The following is a 21,621-nucleotide window of genomic DNA, read 5'->3' on the forward strand; positions in this document are numbered from 1 at the left end:
GTCCGAACACATTCTTTTTTTGCTCGACATAGTAAGTATGAAGGGATTAAAATATTAAGAAAGAAATCACAAGACGTACCATCACAACAGTCACAAGTCGACTACTGAGCGCACCAAATTCCCTGCAGCACAGGTAGGCCAAGCAATGTAGCGTGATCACCCGCAGCCAATGATGGCCAAGCGGGGCGTGTCATCACGAATCACATGAGTCGGATGTGTGTCTTGACCTCCGCCGAACCCCTGAGACTGACTCGATCGAACCCAGGTTAAGAACCACTGCTCTAGAGGTAAGAGTTGAGCAGTCCACCGCCTCCCTCTTCGCTGGCATCGCGCATAAACACACACACACCTTGCCATATCTACCGATTTTCTGTGCAGCTTGACTACAAATTAGAGGGCATTTTACCAAGGGAGCATCATTAAATCATCCTTTATCAGTAAGGTTTATGACATATTGTACATAATGCAGGAAGGGGGTAGGTGAGGTGTTTCTGTGGGTCTACAGTGGGTCTCGGCCCATATGGATGATGTAATGGTAGCTAATAGCTACAGTATGCAGATGGGTTTGACTGGAAAGCAATTCATTGAATATTAAGATGAATATTAATACTGAATAGGTTGGGATATAGAGTGTTGTGCTAAGAGCAGGGGAATTGTGAAGCACATGGATGGGGGGGGGGGGGTCTGTCTTTTTAAGGCCCCAATTTTGGTTAAAATGATCGAAGCTATGGAACTACTGTAAATCAACTTCATTGTTTTGTTTAGTTCTTGGCAAAGGGTGGCTACTTTGAAGAATCTAAAATACAAAATACATTTAAATATGCTTAACGCTTGTTTGGTTACTGCATAATTCCATATGTGTTATTTCATAGTTTTGATGTCTTCACTATTATTCTACAATGTAGAAAATAGTCCAAATAAAGAAAAAACATTAAATGAGTAGGTGGGTTGGGTTTTCAGGTGGGTTCTTCTTGATTTGAACTATTTTTCGACATTGTTTTTCGAACAACATGTTTTTGTTTTGTCATTATGGGGTATTGTGGGTAGATTAACAATTGTATTTTAAATATATTTATTATTTTCCGTTAACTCTAACACCCCTCCCCTAATTGGAGTAAAGTAATGGACAACAATACTTCTACTTCCAGCTTATACATACTTATATACATTTTATAGACACAATGTATTGTACATTAGTTACAGTTGAAGTCGGAAGTTTTCATACACTTAGGTTGGAGTCATTAAAATTCTTTGTTCAACCACTCCACAAATGTCTTGATAACAAACTATATTTTTGTCAAGTCGGTGCATGACACAAGTAATTTTTCCAACAATTGTTTACAGATAGATTATTTCACTTATAATTCACTGTTTTACATTTCCAGTGTGTCAGAAGTTTACATACACCAAGTTGACTGTGCCTTTAAACAGCTTGGACAATTCCAGAAAATGATGTCATGGCTTTAGAAGCTTCTGAAAGGCTAATTGACATAATTTGAGTCAATTGGAGGGGTACCTGTGGATGTATTTCAAACTCAGTGCCTCTTTGCTTGACATCATGGGAAAATCCAAAAGAAATCAGCGAAGACCTCAGAAAAAAAAATAGTAGACCTCCACAGGTCTGGTTCATCCTTGGGAGAAATTTCCAAATGACTGAAGGTACCATATTCATCTGTACAAACAATAGTACGCAAGTATAAACACAATGGGACCACGCAGCCGTCATACCGCTCAAGAAGGAGACGCGTTCTGTCTCCTAGAGATGGACGGAATTTGGTGTGAAAAGTGCAAATCAATCCCAGAATAACAGCAAAGGACCCTGTGAAGATGCTGGCGGAAATAGGTACAAAAGTATCTATATCCACAGTAAAACGAGTCCTATATCGACATACCCTGAAAGGAACACTCAGCAAGGAAGAAGCCACTGCTCCAAAACTGCCATTAAAAAAGCCGACTATGGTTTGCAACAGCACATGGGGACAAAGTTCGTACTTCTTGGAGAAATGTCCTCTGGTCTGATGAAACAAAAATAGAACTGTTTGGCCATAATGACCGTCATTATGTTTGGAGGAAAAAGGGAAAAGGGGGAGGCTTGCAAGCCAAAGAAAACCATCCCAACCATGAAGCACGGGGATCGCAGCATCCTGTTTGTGAGGGTGCGTTGCTGCAGAAGGGACTGATCCACTTCACAAAATAGATGGCGACATGACGAAGGGAAATTATGTGGATATATTGATGCAACATCTCAAGACATCAGTCAGGAAGTTAAAGCTTGTTCGCAAATGGGTCTTCTAAATGGACAATGACCCCATGCATACTTCCAAAGTTGTGGCAAAATGGCTTAAGGACAACAAAGTCAAGGTACTGGAGTGGCCATCACAAAGCCCTGACCTCAATCCTATAATTTGTGGGCAGAACTGAAAAAGCGTGTGCGAGTAAAGAGGCCTACAAACATGATTCAGTTACACCAGCTCTGTCAGGAGGAATTGGCCAAAATTCACCCAATTTATTGTGGGAAGCTTGTGGAAGGCTACCCAAAATGTTTGACCCAAGTTAAACAATTTAAAGGCAACACTACCAAATACTATTTGGGTGTATGTAAACTTCTGACCCACTAAGAATGTGATGAAATAAATAAATCATTCTCTCTACTATTATTCTGACATTTCACATTCTTAAAATAAAGTGGTGATCCTAACTGACCTAAGACAGGGAATTTTTAATCGGATTAAATGTCAGGAATTGTGAAAAACTGAGTTGAAATGTATTTGTCTAATGTGTATGTTCACTTCCGACTTCAACTGTATCTTTTGTTCGTTTTTAATCCCATTCTTCAGCTACTATCAACCCCTCCCATCTGTCTCTGAAGCCCATCCAGTTTGATTTCTATTTTGCCATGTATTTCTAACTTTGAGTTTCACAAAAAGTCTGAACCTATATACATTTTACGGACACATTAAATCTACTTTAATGTTAGGTATGGAGAAAAAGCCTGGAGTTGTGGGCTGGGAGGCAGTTGACAAATTTCAAAGCCTTACAGTCTGCATGGCAAGGAAAAGGGGAACATTTTACAAGACTGGTCACATGACGAGAACATTCTGAAAAGGTCTGCACTGAAATATTTGAAAAGATTATAAAGGGTGAAAAAAAGATACATACATAAACATATTTTCTGTTTGGAGCTCTATTAAACTAAGATTTGTAGTGGAACTACACAAAAAAAGATATAAAACTGTTTGTGACGCACACAACAACAAAAAAACGATCACACACCCAGACCGTAATGCTACTGTATCTGGTAGACAGAGAGCCATTCAACGTTGAGGGGGATATCAGCTGTAAAGCCATAAAATGTTATTCATCTCATCGGGGTCCCTGCTAGCAGCATGTAATCGTAATGTCACACTAGCGTAATCCATTTAAAACACGTTGGGCCCAGGTCTAGTCTGCTGTGACTTGGCTATTGCAAAAAAGAACACTCTACCGTTTCCATCATTTCAGATACCGGGCATGAATTTCGCTGGACTGACTGACTAGCAATTAGCAGGTTGTAAGCCGCTTGCCTTGTTCGTCCACTTGCTTGGGCAGGCAGACAAATATTCAGTTGTTCTCGTTGAATCTCACACAAAAAAATACCAAAATAAAATGACCATCTCTCAGCACATGTGTCGAAGTGTGGCGATGTGAAGAGCGAGGAAGTGTTTGCTTGTCCAAAGATGTGTTTTTTTGTCTTGAGAAACGCCTTTTCTCACGTGGCGAGCAATGTGCTTAACATTTTGCAAAGCCAGGGCCGACCGGGCACCAACCTGACTAGAAAATGATTAGCTCATCCATTGCAGATTAGGTGGTTGAGCAAACATTATCTCCCACGAAGCGTCCATGTTGGTGTCTCGAGGCCAGGATAAGGTGAATGTTGATGCAGAGGGTTTTAGTGTTACGGGAGGAAACAGAGGGCACCCCGGTCTCTCCATTCTACATGTGCTGCCCTGTGCCCAGGTATACTTGAACTAATTACACCCTCAGGGGACTAAATTAACCATCTTGCCAGCAATAAACTGTGGATGATTTATCATCACCTATAAACCTGGCCCAGGACCGGTGCCAGCCCACCACTAGAATGTTTATGCACCATTGGTTTGATTATGACTATATCTTAATGAGGTAGTTCTAAGAGGTTTGTTATGGCACAGAGCCGTTTAGCTAATACTGTGCAGTATATATAAGGCTAACAGTGGTGTAGATTATGAATACAACATTTCAATTATATATATAATTTGATAGATTTTTTTCTTGAGAGAATGTGCACTGGTCCTAGCAATCTGTGTTTCACGGATGGCTCATGGCCTACTGGTTAGTCTTTGTCGGCTGGAAAACACTGTGAGTGAAACAATATTCAATAGGAATCAGTGAGGCATGAAAAGGCTTTCAGCCAATGGATTAGCCACCACATGGGACAATCATTATGAATGAAAATACCGTCAAATACAGAAACTATAGGAAATTAATGACATTATGCCTCAGTCAAGCACAAGTGTAAATGAATGTTCTGTCTTTACCATAACCAGTTTTATTGGTAGTCTTCCATCCATTCATACCATAACTACCATGTCAATGACACCGGCATCCAGTCATAACTGCCTCATCATCAACTTGAATGACCATACTGTAATCTCCCTTCCTCTACTTCGAAAAAGCTTTTATCTCACAACCACTATAAACGCCCTTTCTCTCTGATCATATCACATTCCCCAACTCCGCTCAATCTCTCTCTCCTCCTCACTTCACTCCAGGCACCAGATGCCATCGTTTCTCTTTTTTCACCCTCCCCCCCACGCCCCTCTCCCTCCCCTCCCTCATTCACTCTTGGCCCTTTAGATGGATCGTCTCTCCCTCCGTTTGTGTTTCCTCAGTGCCTCCTCAGACGGAGAGATTGATTTGTCTACAGGACGCCTTTGACCTTTGATATGATCCGATAAGGCACGCATGGCCCTTACCGAATTAAGCAATCAAAGGGGAGGCACATTAGGCTAGATAGAAGGGGAGTTCCAACCATAGCATAGCATCATAGCATACCCTCACCCTCACTCAACCACTGCAGATTTCCATCCCACTTAGACCTGCAGTCCATCTCTTCCCACCCCTCTAGACGCCCAGGGGAAAATAAAATATGTGTTTTCAAATTGCACTCTGCCTAAAGGCTCTTTGGGCAAATTCAATTTTCACCTTGCATCGATTTTCCCTTCCTCTGACTCGATGGATACTAATGTTATCTATCATGTTTTTCTGTGCTCTACAGGAAGAAAGGGGGTGGGGATTAGTTCGGGGCCTATTTTGAATGACACAACAAGCTAAGGGTATCTGTTGTATCACCCAGGAAGAAATAGGTTTGAGAAAGTGCCCAAGGCCTTTTTTGTCTTTCTTTATGTCCATTTTTGTCACGTCTCCTATCATCTTGGATATTTGCAAATCACTGTGAAATAGCCTCTTTTGCCTGTCTTTTGTATTTTGCCCATTTGGCTTTAAAACCGCTATGCAATGACCTTAACCAACAGAGAACAAAAATTGCTTTTTTCTCTCTCCGGTTTTCACCTTTTTTCTTCGTCTAAGCAGCCACAGTCCAGATGCTGCTGATTAAAAGCTGAGCCTTGGATGGGTTGAGTTTTGGAATTCAGTCGGCACACATGCAGAGAGCTTCACACTCTTTTTTTTGTTCTAAAAATACACCTAGAAGCAAGGGATTTTGGGCCGGATCTTAGCGGGAGCCTGGTGCCATTATATATCGAAGAGACCAGCAAATGAGCCCCGCGAGCTGCCGCCCCGTGCATGTCTCTGGCCCTGCTTAAAGAAAGTCATTCCACCAAATCCATGCCTTTTGAGAAATGGAGCCTGGTCCAAAAAAAATTCAATTTCACCTCATTTTAACATTTTGTTATAAAGAGCACATTTTCAACTTTATAAAAAAACATGTTTTCACAAGAGGTTAAATCAAATCTGACTATAGTAAGTGCCTATTAAGCTCCAAACAAAGTAACAGAGTTGACTGTAACAAAATTGACGACTTCCTCTTAAATCAGCCATAAATCCACTTGTGTTTTGTGCGAAAGAGACAGCAGCCTAGTGGTTAGAGCGTTGGGCCAGTAACCGAAAGTTTGCTGGAACGAATACCTGAGCTGACAAGGTAAAAAAATGTGTCGTTCTACCACTGAACAAGGCAATTAATCAACTGTTCCCCGGTAGGCTGTCATTGTAAATAACAATTTGTTCTTAACTGACATGCCTAGTTAAATAAAAAAATGTAGCCCCAATATCTCTGGGTAACGGTTGATGTGTTATGCTCGGCCCATTCAGTTTTCCACCACAAATAAATTGCCAAAAAGAGTAGAAGCAGCTCACAATGGATGTGAATCACTAATCACATGAAATAAATCATAATCTTCAGAAATGGAAGGGAAAAGTGAGTGACGGCGTGATGCAGCATAAAAACACATGCCTGGCATGCATGGGCACATGTGAGATCCAGCACACATATCCCAGGCTTGTGTGTAGGAGCACAGGGAATGTGTGTGAGTGATAACAGAGAGCCCGTGAACAGATGCGATCCCCTTTGGCGAGTCGGAACTCCTCGGTACCATTTGTTTGTCCTCTTAAGGCGGCACAGTGCTCAAGAAGTTGGGACTTGCGTAAACCCTTCCAAGTATGGAGCTTTCCTGGGGTACTGATCCCCCAAAGCCCTCATTGTTATTCACTCATGATGCCGCCAGATCTGCTGGGCGCCCAGAGCCAACCGCCCAGCAGAGGGGAGATGAGAGTGTGTGTGTGTGTGTGTGTGTGTGTGTGTGTGTGTGTGTGTGTGTGTGTGTGTGTGTGTGTGTGTGTGTGTGTGTGTGTGTGTGTGTGTGTGTGTGTGTGTGTGTGTGTGTGTGTGTGTGTGTGTGTGTGTGTGTGTGTGTGTGCGCGTGCATGCGTGTGTGGGATTGCGTGAATTGTACACACAGGAGCCCGTCCAGATTGTGAGACATCCGAAGCACAAAGCCCAGACTGTTTATGATTACGTTAAATCATCTCATTGTCAATGATCACAAGTCATTGTAACTACTCAGCTCTGTATACGCAGTGAAATTGCCAAGTTTAGTTTTTTTCATTGTGAAAATACTTATGGTATGTCTGTCCATTTCCATTTCCTTGTAAAACTCCTGAACTAGATGGACATATTTTTTTCCTGTTTAATTCTCTTATTTTTCTGTTAGATTTTCATGTCTCAGAGTCCGCTTAATTTTATGTTACGATATAGTGTACTCATCTAAAGTTGACACCTCGTCAACGTTAAAATATAATGAACAAAAATATAAATCCAACATGAAACAATTTCAAAGATTTGACTGAGTTACAGAACATATAAGGAAATCAGTCAATTGAAATAAATTAATTAGGCCCTAATCTATGGATTTCGCATGACTGGTAATAGAGATATGCATCTGTTAGTCACAGATACCTTAAAAAAAGGTAGGGGTGTGGATCAGAAAACCAGTCAATATCTGGTGTGACCACCATTTGCCTAATGCAGCGCAATGCATCTCCTTCGCAGAGTTAATCAGGCCTGTGGAATGTTGTCCCACTCCTCTTTAATGGCTGGATAGTGGAGAGAACTGGAACACGCTGTAGTACACATCAATCCAGCGCATGCTCCCGAGTGGAACAGTGGCCTAAGGCACTGCATCTAAGTGCTAGAGGTGTCACTACAGACACCCTGGTTCAAATCCAGGCTGTATCACAACTTGCTGTGAATGGGAGTCCCAAAAGGCGGTCCACAATTGATCCAGGTTTGGCCGGTGTAGCCTGTCATTGTAAATAAGAATTTGTTCTTAACTGACTAGCATAGTTAAATGAATAAAAATCCCAAGCACGCTTAATGGGTGACATGTCTGCTGAGTATGCAGGCCATAGAAGAACTGAAACATTTTCAGCTTCCAGGAATTGTGTACAGACCCTTGTGACATGGGGCTGTACATTATCATGCTGAAACATGAGGCAATGGTGGCGGATGAATGGCACAGCAATGGGCCTCAAGATCTCATCACGGTATCTCTACGCATTCAAATTGCCATTGATAAAATGCAATTGTGTTCTTTTTCTGCAGCTATTGCCTGCCAAATTTTCTAAAACAATGTTGGAGGCAGCTTATGATAGAGAAATTAACAAAAAACTATCTGGCAACAGCTCTGGTGGACATTCCTGCCATCAGAATAACAATTGCACACTCCCTCAAAACTTGAGACATCTGTGGCATTGTGTTGTGTGACAAAACTGAACATTTTTATAGTGGCCTTTTACTGTCCACAGCACAAGGTGCACCTGTGTAATGATCATACTGTTTAATCAGCTTCTTGATATGCCACACTTGTCAGATGGATGGATGATCTACACTAAGATACATCATCTATTTGTGCGTATGGAAAATGTCTGGGATCTTTTATGTTAGCTCGCTATTGAAACATCAGACCGACACTTTATATGTTGCTTTTAGATTTTTGTTCAGCGTATGTCCTGCACTTCATTCATCCTGGCAGCTCTGTAGCCCAGCATCAACATTTAGGCCTTCTGCTATGATAACCCTTTTCAATTTCCCTCAGTGTGAGACCAGCCCTCTCTGTCAAACTGAATTTACCGTTTTCGTCACTGGTCGCCGATGACGATCACCTACTGGTACGATGCTATTAAGAGAGGGGGGAGAGAGAGCTCAAAGAGGTTCTAACACATTTTATTTAATTTTTCAATCTGAAATCCTTATTTTACCAGGTAAATTTACAGAGTTCTCCTTTACTGGAAAGACCTGGGGAAGTTACATGGGAGGATTGGGGTTGAATGAGCAAATGGAAGCTGGGGATGATTAGGTGGCCGAGATAGTATGAGAGGTCAGGGGGGGGATTTAGCCAGGACACCAGAGCTAGCACCTGTACTCATAACCCTGGGGCATTGATGTCTCTCTGAGACCAGAAGGAAGAGAGCCCCTACTAGCCCTCGAAGACCACTTCCAGCAGCATCTGGTCTCCCATTCAAGGATCGACCAGTCTCTACCCTGCTTAGCCTTAGAGGCAAGCCAGCAATGGGATGCAGAGTGGTATGACAGCTGGGTTACTCTCCTGTGCTTATTTGTCTGTACAGATTATACTCTCCCTTTTTCTGAGCTGTCGTTCATTATGTCCGAGGTAGGTCCTCTTTTCGAAGCAATCAAAGACAAAGAACCCTAAGGCCCAGTGGAGTCCATGGGCAGCGATACGCCCACAACTGCTGTATTTACATTGCTGAGTCCCATTCAGTGAAATACACATCCCCTTCAAACATCTTGTTCAATTATGTCATTTTCTCAGGATTATCTTTTACATTTATGTAATTTAGTGGACGTGCTTATCCAGAGCGATTTACAGTAGTAGGTACATACATTTTCATACTTTCTCCCCAGAGAATCAAATTCACAACGCTGGCATTTGAAGCGTTATGCTCTACCAACTGAGCCACACGGAACAAGGACATTTTCTCTCCTGGAAATCCATATACATTTTAAATGCCAAATTGGCCATTTGTGCTATGAGCAGAATTGAAGACCTCTTGCGATTTTAGTAAAGTGCAACAAACGTATATAGAAATAACAATATAACCAGGATTAAAACGCATTCAAAATGTTTATCTTGAAAAAGTGATGAGATTTTAATAACAAAAATATATTCTAAGTGGAACAGTCATTGTCTTATAAGAAACTGCTAATGTCACAAAATTATTACATTTATCTAATTTAGCAACAGTATTAAGGTTAATCGTTGTAAGGTTTAATTAAAGCAATTATGTGGTTTCAGCAGAATACATATTGCCTAATAAACAATATGCAAAATCATCAGTTCCTAAACTAACAATAAATGTATCATACAAATACCTATGAAAACATTCATAAACAGTAGTCCATCAATTATAGTATCTCCTCGTTCCTTTAAAACCAAAATCACTTGTATAAGTACAGTACACTGCAGCAGCCTCTCACACAGTTGTCTGACCACAAAACCACCATACTTATTCTACAACATATCCGCACACATATTCTGTAACAAAGACCAAATGTACCCCTCATGGTGTCAGTAAGAAATGCTAGCATGACCTGGTATGCCGACAACTTCCCTGTATTATCAGCCGTGAAGTAAGAGGGTGAAATGACTGAGGCCTAATTAGAGCAGAGCTCTGAGAGCCCCGAGGCTGCTGGTAGGGAGAGGTAAGCAAGCACAACAGCTACGTCCCAATACTCTTCCTATACCATCCTTTCCCCATCCCCTCTCCTTCCTGGTCATTGATCTGAAAGGACTAGATACGACAGAGCAGAGACAGAGCAGAGAGGGAAGAAAGGTCAATACCAGAGTTAGGATCATATCAATTCCACCAACAATGTAACAATTCCAAAGCTCTCATTGAAAATAAATGGAACTTTTTCCAACTTTTTCCATTTCCATAGAAATTCAAATCCTTTTTTAATTGGCTGAATTTAAATGTAATTAACCCCAACCCTGGTAGAATCTCCAACAAAACCTGTATCAGCAGGCTAGTCATTCTAGACCATAAGGGAGAAAAAACTGAGTATACAAAACATTAAGAACACCTTCCTAATATTGAGTTGTGCCTTCAGAACAGCCTCAATTCATTGGGACATGGACTCTACAAGGTGTTGAAAGCATTCCACAGGGATGCTGTCCCCTGTTGACTCCAATGGTTGTGTCAAGTTGGCCGGATGTCCTTTGGATGGTGGACCATTCTTGATACACACAGGAAACTGTTGAGGGTGAAAAACACAGCAGTATTGCAGTTCTTGACACAAATCGGTCACCTTCTACCATACACCATTCAAAATATTTTGTCTTGCCCATTCACGCTCTGAATGGCACACATACACAATCTATGTCTCAATTGTCTCAAGGCTTAAACATCCTTCTTTAACCTGTCTCCTCCCCTTCATCTACACTGATTGAAGTGGATTTAACAAGTGACATCAATAAGGGATCATAGCTTTCATGGAGCTGTGCAGAGTGTCCTGGCTTCGGCACGCCTGCAATATTCTTTCCTTTTAAACCCTCTCACTTTCTTTCTCCTGCTCGGTTCCTCACGGATTACAAAATGCTAACACTCAACATATCGCTCCCGTTGGAAAACCTTCAGAGCGGCTAGGAGCAAAATAATCCCTTCAGAGGAGCATGAAAATAAATCTGGTGTCGTACTCTACATGCAGACCACAAAGAAGGTCCAAATATATGATGGGGTTGACATTTGCCCTTAGGAAAAATCATTAGCCATGCTAGCACCTAATACAGCAGCATGTGGCCATGATCTATCAAGGTAACATTTGGCACTAATTAGCACAGTTCTCAAACCAACCACACATAGGCTAGATTCTGACAACATGTGATGCTCAAGACTCCCAAGTCCCCCTTTTCTTGTCTTTTCTCTTTCCATCAGTTTTTGTGTTTTTTTGCGAGATCCTGTCAGGTTTGACAGAAAGGTGAACACAAGATTGCTGCTGGTGTCCTTCAGGCAAAAGCAAAGTCCGCTACAGGAGGGGAAACATATCCACCACAGTTCTCAGTTGAGGTGAATTTTTTTTTAAGAATGCTTGGCTGAGCCTGGGTTGGAGGCACTACTTGCCTTCCAGTGAAATGATGTAACAAGGTAAAAGTACAATAACAATTCAAAAGACTGGTCACTTCAGCAGGGCTCAAAGTGTGCTGAGCAGTGCACACAGCCACAACATTTCCTTCAGGTTCAGAAGCCAAGATATATTTTCCACAAAAATTACCTTCTGGAGAGTTCAACTACACTTGCTTCTTACTTACATAGTCTAATAAACCCTATGGCAGGGTTCCAGATTATTTTTTTTGTAAAAATACCAGCAAATCGTCTCCAAGTGATTTTAATGTTAGAAATCTGTTACAAAGTATTCCCACGCATAATAGAGATATATGTGATCATATACAAATGTAAGCAATGTTTGAAAATATTATGTTTTAGTCCTATATTATATATTTTTGGGCTTTTTGCTGTCAATTTGCAGTCTACAAATTATTTGTAATTATGTTCTGGCCTTCTGACCATCCGCTCAAGAAAAAATCATCCCGCGACTCAATCTAGTTGATGATCCCTGTATTGCTTTGAATGTAATAGGCAACTGGATATAGACAGAGTCCAAACAAATAAATTACGCTATGCCCTGGGTTAAGCTGTACACGTTATTGCCTTTGACACACTTGGATGCATGGAAGTAAACAGTGTTTCCTAGCCTTACTTCAGGCCAAGTAACGAATAAAGCTTAAGTCTGGTGGTATAAGTCTCTACAGTATGCAAAGGCAAGAATTGATCCTCAACAACATAGATCCGCTGCAGTGTTTCCCTCACTCCCCTGTGTTTCATCCCTGCAATCAATCCCTGCTCTTCTAAATTTCATGAGAGCAACGCCACCGAGGAATGGAGGGAGGGTTGAAGAAGAGAGGAAATAAAGGGAAAGTGGGCTTAACAAAAGTCATTAAGTATCAAGTTGTTTAATTGAATAATGCAAGGAGCATCGGCAATAGCTCATGTTCCCTCCTAGCGTGTCGTATACATCAGACTTAATGGCACTGATGTCACTTGCGATAGGCAGAAGTAGTCGTTTAACAACTTAATAAACGTCTGATTTATGAGCAGCGCCAAGCTACTGATAAATAAGCGTTTGGGCAGACGTGTACTGTAGGTGAGGGGTTTCATTTCACACAGTTTTTTCAATCAACACCAGAGAAAAAAGGAGTTATATTTGTGTCTGCCTGCAAGTCTTTTGGCCTGTGTGTGAATTCAATTGATCATGCACAGTGTACTGTATGCAGTATGTTCACAAAATGGTTGATTACATGCATGTGCATCCATCAAACGATTACATCTCCAGACAGCTGATGTATGTATTGAAGAATCAGAACGAGGGCTCAGGCTGTAAATCAACATGGCCCCTCTACCACAACCAACCATTCGAAACAAACACACACACACAGGCACCCAAGCTTCTCAATGCACTAACACGGCCGGTTAAAACAGCTGCCAAGTCTGGGAGCAGTTGTACCACTAGCCATAAAATGGTAACACCCTGTGATATGAGCCCGTCTGAGGAGTCAATGGGCTCAGGGGCCTCCGAGAGCCAACACCAGGGGGGCCACATATTTTTTGTTCCATTTTAAAGCCAGAAGCCACTCTTCAGGTGATGGGAAACAGTGGCTGAGAGACGTCAGCCCCCGAATGAAAACACGCCACATCTAAAAGTGTTAGAAGCGGATGGATAAATATATAAAAATGTTACCACCGTGAGAGACAAGGTGATGTGACAGAGGGAGAGATCTCTTTCATGTTAGCAGAGAGAAACATTTCATTTTAGGATGAATCAACATTTCCTGAAAGAGCCGACGCAAGGTGTATCTAATTATCTGTCAGGACATCCTCATTATAAAACATCCCAGAGGAGTTGGGCATCTGATGTGTCATAACAAATGGGCTTATAATCAAGGCGTGTTAGTTACAGTATGTAGATGACAATATGAGGACATTATAGCAGTACAGGATGTGGTACCTTCCATATGCCTGTACAGTAACTGTGGAGTCAATGCCATGATTCTACTGTAGATCATGTCTGCTATCAGTGGCTGGGAATATGGGCAATTTCATTATCCATATCCTTCCACATTCCTGCTCGTTAGTGAATTCAGACAATTGTCTCAGCATGGAAACAAACATTTACATACTAAAGTCGATTACCAGTAAAATTAGAGCGTGACACTTGTTTATTTGCTGCTGTTGTGACCTCGGCTATCACTTAGCCATGGCCCGATTATGTCACCTGGAAGAATTTCATAAAACATAATTATAGCTTGCTTCTCTCTCGACACAGTTGAGCTATCGGTGTTGAAGGATAATTAAGCGGGGGAAGAGCCTTGCAGAAATGTGGAATTAACGCTCGTCCGCCAGCAGCGGGCTTATGATCGAGGTCCACTTTAATGTACTGCACACCTCTCAGCAAGCACATGGGCAAGAGCGTTCCTTCTGTCTTGTTGCTTAAAGCCCCCTCCAACAATGACGGATGCACGGCCAGCTAATAGATTCAGGGAGTAGCACTCAGGGCGAAGATGACAGAAAATTGTTGAATGATGTGCAATTTATGAAATGGGACTGCAGGAGCCTGGAATGGATGGTAGGAAAAATACTTACCTGGGACTAATCCTTAAAAGCGTTCTACTAAAAATTTCACAGAGTGAAAGAAAGTTGAGAATCCCCTTTCTCTGGGAAAACTGACCTTTCCCTTACATCTCGTAAAGGTCTAGTCTCATGAATGCTTCAGCCAAATTGCAATTCAACCTGGAAGGGATAGCTGAGATAGTAATGGTGTATACTTTATATGCTGCAATGCCAATTTGTTTTCCAATTGCTGTGAGGGATTTATGTATTTTTCTCTTGTTGCCACGGGCAGTAAGACACTCCTGTTCTTGTTAGCACGTTTCCACAAGCGAAACTACTATACTGCTGGAAATTGACTGGTGCATGCATGATGAAATAGCCCTCAATGTTCTCTTGCTTGCTTTCGAAGTCATTGCTTTGTCTTTTTATCTTACATAATATACTGTAGCTGTATACTGTAGATGTGTAAGGAAATGTGTATGAAACATCATTTCTGGTAGTGAGTGAACGTCGACACTTGGTTGCAGATGTCAATCATGTGTGTGATCTTGCCGTACTGCTAAAAGGAACAGTTGACTTTCCTCAATCAAACAAGGTCAAAGATGAGACGACTTCAATGCAACTATCAAGACATGCTTGACTAAGGCTGGGTGCTATACAGTATTTGACTATATACCGGTATTGATGCACTGACCGGTTTGGGTTTTTACTTTACTTTCTATAACGGTATTTCAATGTTTGGTTTGTTAAATGTGATATGCAACTCTGGCGCATGTAATGTCAGTTGCATAGTTGACTCTGTTTGTTACTTGAGTCGTCTTTCTCCCTCTCCTCCTGCATGCTGCTTCCCCATGCGCTTTCCACACCAAGCCCTGCCCACTGTCACTCAAGGAGAGCAGTTGTCACAAGCACTTGCCATGCCATTCACTCTGTCTGCGTGGTCAGATGCAAAAAGATGTTGGTGACAACAATGCGGATTTATACTTTGTTTCTTACAGTTTTTCTCAATCGCTTTGGCTCAATTCTCGAAAGATAATAATTTTTTTCAAAACAATACAGTAAAATCTCTGAATAATTAGTTTCTTGTTCACACCAGATTTTAATTTCTTATTCATTTAAGCAAATTGCAAGTGTTTTGGCTAGAGGTCGACCGATTAATCGGAATGGCCGATTAATTAGGGACGATTTCAAGTTTTCATAATAATTGGAAATCTGTATTTTTGGACACCGATTTTGCCAAATGTTTTATTATTATTTTTTTTTTACACCTTTATTTAATCTTTATTTAACTAGGCAAGTCAGTTAAGAACACATTCTTATTTTCAATGATGGCCTAGGAACGGTGGGTTAACTGCCTCGTTCAGGGGCAGAACAACAGATTTTCACATTGTCAGCTCGGGGGATCCAATCTTGCAACCTTAAGAGTTAACTAGTCCAACGCAATAACGACCGTTGCACTCGTTGCACTCCACAAGGAGACTGCCTGTTACGCGAATGCAGTAAGCCATGGTAAGTTGCTAGCTAGCATTAAACTTATCTTATAAAAAACAATCAATCAATCATAATCACTAGTTAACTACACATGGTTGATGATATTACTAGATATTATCTAGCGTGTCCTGCGTTGCGTATAATCTGACTGAGCATACAAGTATCTAAGTATCTGACTGAGCAGTGGAAGGCAGAAGCAGGTGCATAAGCATTCTTTCAAACAGTACTTTCGTGCGTTTTGCCAGCAGTTCTTCGTTGTGCATCAAGCATTGCGCTGTTTATGACTTCAAGCCTATCAACTCCCGAGATGAGGCTAGTGTAACCGAAGTGAAATGGCTGGCTAGTTAATAGCGTTTCAAACGTCACTCGCTCTGAACCTTGGGGTGGTTGTTTCCCTTGCTCTTCATGGGTAACACTGCTTCGAGGGTGGCTTTTGTCGTTGTGTTCCTGGGGTCGAGCCCAGGGAGGAGCGAGGAGAGGGACGGACGCTATACTGTTACCCTGGCAAAACTAAAGTGCCTATAAGAACATCCAATAGTCAAAGGTTAATGAAATACAAATGGTATAGAGGGAAATAGTCCTATAATTCCTATAATAACTACAACCTAAAACTTCTTACCTGGGAATATTGAAGACTCATGTTAAAAGGAACCACCAGCTTTCATATGTTCTCATGTTCTGAGCAAGGAACTTAAACATTAGCTTTCTTACATTGCACATATTGCACTTTTACTTTCTTCTCCAACACTTTGTTTTTGCATTATTTAAACCAAATTGAACATGTTTCATTATTTATTTGAGGCTAAATTGATTTTATTGATGTATTATATTAAGTTAAAATAAGTGTTCATTCAGTATTGTTGTAATTGTCATTATTACAAATACATTTTTAAAAAATTGTCCGTTTAATCGGCATCGGCTTTTTTGGTCCTCCAATAATCGGTATCGGAATCGCCGTTGATAAATCATAATCGGTCGATTATGGCGGCGGAGGTTTTGGCACGTGTGCAAAAGAGGAAGTACAATTGTCTACAATTTACCCAATAACTACATGCACGTGGCATGCTGATAAAACTGATGAGTTGATTCCCAGTGAAACTGTCATACTCTTCGCAACTTCTAAACATTCTTTCATAGTGTGAGGCATCACATGCAAAATTATCCAATCAATTATCAAAATCAGTCAGACATACATGTATACTCCATAAATATCTATGACATGGAATGTTTGTGATGTCTGCTAAATTGGCAAATTACCTGCCAGCTGACATAGTAATGAAATAGGAATCACAATCTTACCAATCAACCAATCAAGTTTGGAAGCATATATATGGAGCTTTCCCACAGCACAATACTACAATTTATGAACATGGAGGAACATCACAAACCTGAACAGCAGCTACATGCTCGTGGAAGAGAAATAAGAAGATGTGTAAGAATGCGTGGTGTTGGTGTTCGGGGAAGACCTAATAGAGAAAGAGGTCGAAAGCAAATAATAAGAGTCGCTGATGAAATCAGAGCCACAATAGTGGACCATGTCATGAACCATGGTCTTACAATGGAAGAGGCTGGTCGGAGAGTACAGCCTACTGTAAAACAGGTCCACAGTGTCATCAATTGTGCAAACATTCCGTAGGGAAAACAGGTAAACATGTACTCATTCTTTACTTTTGTGACAGCATTTCATTCACAACAATACTGCAACTATTGTAAAGCTATATGCAAATCTAAAAATCACAATGTACCGTAAGATATGTATGCGGAATATAAAGCCAACAATTCCATCAGGCTAAGAGAGATCCAAAGGGCAATCATAAATGACAACAATATTTTCGCAAATATCAATTCTGTCAGCATTTCCACTATAGACAGAGTTTTGGGAAGAAAAATCTAATTACTATGAAACAACAGTACAAGGTGCCATTTGAGAGGAATAGTGACAGAGTGAAGGAGCTGCGGTACCAATATGTCCAGGTCAACCATTGGTGTGCACATGGTATATAGTACAGGGAGTTTTACTGTACTTCAATGAGGCCTGTATATACTACTTGAAGTTGTAGATACCCATAAAAACAGAAAACAAGGCCTCCCAGGTGGCGCAGTGGTTAAGGGTGCTGTACTGCAGTGCCAGCTGTGCCACCAGAGACTCTGGGTTCGCGCTCAGGCTCTGTCATAACCGGCTGTGACTGGGAGGTCCATGGGGCGATGCACAATTGGCCTAGTGTCGTCTGAGTTAGGGAGGGTTTGGCCGGTAGGGAAATCCTTGTCTCATCGCGCACCTGGGGTGGGCTGGGCGCAGTGCGTGCTAACCTAGGTTGCCAGGTGCACAGTGCGGCTTGATTGTGTTGTGTATCGGAGGACGCATGACTTTCAACCTTCGTCTCTCCCGAGCACTTACGGGAGTTCTAGCGATGAGACAAGATAGTAGCAACTAAACAATTGGATACCATGAAAAAGGGCTAAAAATTCAACTTTTTTTTTTTTTTAAAGAACAGAAAACATATATACTTTACTAAACTGTCTCATTCTAGAATAGGCTGTGCAAAACTAGCTTTATATTTTGCTTCTGTGTTACTATCTAGAGAATAGTGGAGCTGGAAGGACATCAAATAACTACCCTTCTTGTTTTTAATCAGGCCTACTACTGTCGTGTCGTCAACAAACTTGATGGCGGGAGCTGGAACTGTGTGAGGCCATGCAGTCGTCAGTATATAGGGAGTACAGGAGGGGACTGAGGATGCACCCTTGTGGGGCCTCTGTGTTGAGAATCAGATGTAAGGTCGAAGAGGGAATGTTGCCCACCTTCACCACCAGTGCTGGTGTAGACATAGATCAGCATGTTGTTTGTGCAACGGTATCTTCTAAATCAGACAGGAATAGGCAAAACATGAACATGTTAGATAGCGCTAGCTAGCTACATGAAGCAATAGAAAACAAGTAATGTAACATCTAATTAGGGTCCCCTGGGAAACAGTGAACAACACTTTGGTTCCTACCCTGTCACAATAATTCCTCCCTGGCTTTTTAATTTATTGTTATGCATTCCAACTATGTAATTAGAATAATCATTATATTTCCATGATTCCAACAATTTACCAGTTTACTAGATTTTTTTTCACCATTCTGAAGCCCAGCTAAGCAGATAGATAGATAGTACATTCACAGTTGACAATATGTCCTTGCCTGCATGTTATTTTGCATATATCATGCTTGACTCCATGTAGTCCATATTGATGGGCAACACTATCCTCCCTCCATCTCCCAGGGACAGGGATGCCAATAAGGCTATCACATTGTATTTGCGGTCATTCTCAAATAACCCTGTGTCACTCTGCAGTACAGCAGAGAGCTGTATGACTTTCCATTGCCTTCTTTCACATCTAATAGCCTCTCTTATGTGTATAGGAAGCACAGTATTAACCAAAAGGTGGTTTTAGCATCCCCGTCCAAGGGTTTCAATGGTTAAGCCCAACAGCCACAAGCGGACTGGCCATCTGGCATCTAGCATTTGCCCCGAAATGCCAGATGGCCAGTCTGCCTGTGGGTGCCTAACTAGTTTTTTTTTGTGTGCAAAATGACCATTCTCTGGCTAATAATGGGAACATCAAGGGAAAAAAATGGGCTGGTGTGGGGGCCTCGAGGAAAGAAATGGATCAGTGTGTTAGAAAATCCGGGGCCAATTCCTTGTCCCAGTCTGCCCCTGCCAACAGCGGTTTCATCAAGGCATTTAATTTGTTTACTTTTTATTTGATACACTGCCATTGCATATGACACTGTTTTAATCTGAGTAAAATTGAGAAACAATTATGTGGGTTAACCTACTCAACTCTATCCACGAGAAAGAATGCAACACAGAATGTACAAAATCAGAACAGTGCAGATTCACATGACATTGATTGAGTGAAAACAAACATGCCCCCTCTCAGTGCAGCAGTGGGCAAGCGTCTTCATATGCATCAGCAGTGATTCAACAATAAGAGCTGACATGTACATTGTCTGTCAAAAGGAGAGCAGCGAGAACCAGCAAACTCAGTCAGTCAGCCACCACCCATCCATCCACACACCTCATTGCGTGTGCACACGCATGCACACACATGCGAAAGCACGCGCGCGCGCGCGCACACACACACACACACACACACACACACACACACACACCACTGGAATAACTTAACACTCCCAAGTGATTAAGTTTGCACATACATAGCCTATACACCCCACCTCCTCCTCTAGCCTAGTGGTTAGAGCGTTGGACTAGTAACCGGAAGGTTGGGAGTTCAAACCCCCAAGCTGACAAGGTACAAATCTGTCGTTCTGCCCCTGAACAGGCAGTCAACCCACTGTTCCCAGGCTGTCATTGAAAATAAGAATATGTTCTTAACTGACTTGCCTGGTTAAATAAAGGTAAAATAAAAAAATAAAAAATATACTTCCCTAACACATACAGCAGCCCATTTCAATAGAAGTTTCCACACATGTCCCGCAACTTCACAGCGATAGGCATATTTTGCATCTTAAAAAAAGGGGGGCAACACAGCATCGCTTCCATTAAGCATGCGGACAACAAATAGGCATACATGGACCACCTCTCCGCCTTCTCTTTTGAAGACAAGTAGCCTAGGCTAAGATAAGTAACTGTAAGGCAGAGATGACATATTGAAAAGGGGAGTGCTGGCATTTTGGCAATTGGTGGAGAGTGTAGGTAGTCGAATATATATGATTATGAACAGATAACATAACTTCGACCGTATAATATAAGGGCATAGTGAACATGTGCTCGTCTAAAAAGCATCCGACAACGCACTTCCATGATGAGCTGAAATGTGCGCTTTGTGTGCCTATGCCATGGCATGTCAATAATATCAGGTCACAATAGGCCTACATAACTTGCAATTAAAATAGCTTACACAATTCATAAACCCGCCATTTATAAAAGTAGGCAACATCTCTGTAAAAAAAACAATGCGAGGAAAAGTCTAAATTCGACTTACTATATACCCCGGCTGATGAATTCAAAAGCCTCGGTAACTGTATTTAAATGACAAAAAGGAGAATGATAAGTAAGTGATGTAATTGTACACTCGACAAACAGGCATTTATCAATTGATAACGACATAGTGTGATAGCCTGCCCTGAAGTACTTGTATGCGACGCAAATTACCACTTACCAAAGCATCCAGATAAAATTCCTTAGGAAATCCAGATGAGTTGTATCTTCCTTCTCTCCAGTCAGAAACAGCAATGCTTTCTTATTCCAAATACAGGCCCCAAGTGAACTGAAAGAGAGAAGACACCAAAACAGCCACAACAAATTCCGTTAGAAGCGGGGTTCCCCCCTCCAAAAAAAGTGCTAAAATATACATCTGTGTGCAGCAAAAATAATAATACTACTCATACTAAATGGTGAGGAGGAGAGTAGGTGGCTGCTCCGTTCCCGCTGTCGCAAGAGACAATGAGACCAGTAATAAGACAGACAGAAAAGTGAGAGCTAAGCTTTCTTTAGAAAGCCAGCGCTGCTGCTGTTAAACTGTAGCCTACCACACACTGCTCCTGGCGATGGCTGGAGAGCGAGCGGGTCGGAGCGCGCAGGCGAGAGGGGAGAGAGAAGGTGGGCGCGGGAAAAGACAGCGTTCCAGATCAGATGCTTTCCACACACGCGCACACACCTGCATTACTCTATCAAGCCACTTGATGGCCGGCTAGTCGAGCAACTAACCCATGTAGGATTAGCTCTCCCGCTCTGCGTAAACGTTCCGCAGACAATAAATGGTTATCTCTTGATTTCTGTGACGATAATAAATCCATTACAAATTGATTAGATTAGTTACCCATATAAAACGTCTCCCACGGCGGAACATAGCACTTGTTTTGATAAAATATTGGCATAAAACGGATATGTGAACTTGGGAG

General features: G+C 41.7%; 1 protein-coding gene across 17 annotated transcripts in view; it reads right to left on the bottom strand.

Annotated features, from left to right (window-relative positions):
• LOC118368770 (receptor-type tyrosine-protein phosphatase delta-like) overlaps window positions 1–21,340 on the bottom strand; it is a 597,123-nt gene extending 575,783 nt beyond the window's left edge. For 11 of the 17 annotated variants that reach the window (XM_052497214.1, XM_052497210.1, XM_052497204.1 and 8 more), the window contains exons 1-3: window positions 21,109–21,266; window positions 20,880–20,987; window positions 20,703–20,739 (exon numbers count right to left, since the gene is read on the bottom strand). The gene's annotated coding sequence lies outside the window, so the exon portion shown is untranslated. Of the gene's footprint in view, window positions 1–20,702; window positions 20,740–20,879; window positions 20,988–21,108 lie in introns of all 17 variants that reach the window. The other 6 variants (XM_052497216.1, XM_052497213.1, XM_052497215.1 and 3 more) reach the window with 3 other exon arrangements.
• Window positions 21,341–21,621: the final 281 nt, after the last annotated feature.

Source organism: Oncorhynchus keta, chromosome 35, assembly GCF_023373465.1.
Source record: "Oncorhynchus keta strain PuntledgeMale-10-30-2019 chromosome 35, Oket_V2, whole genome shotgun sequence".
Taxonomy (NCBI): domain Eukaryota; kingdom Metazoa; phylum Chordata; class Actinopteri; order Salmoniformes; family Salmonidae; genus Oncorhynchus; species Oncorhynchus keta.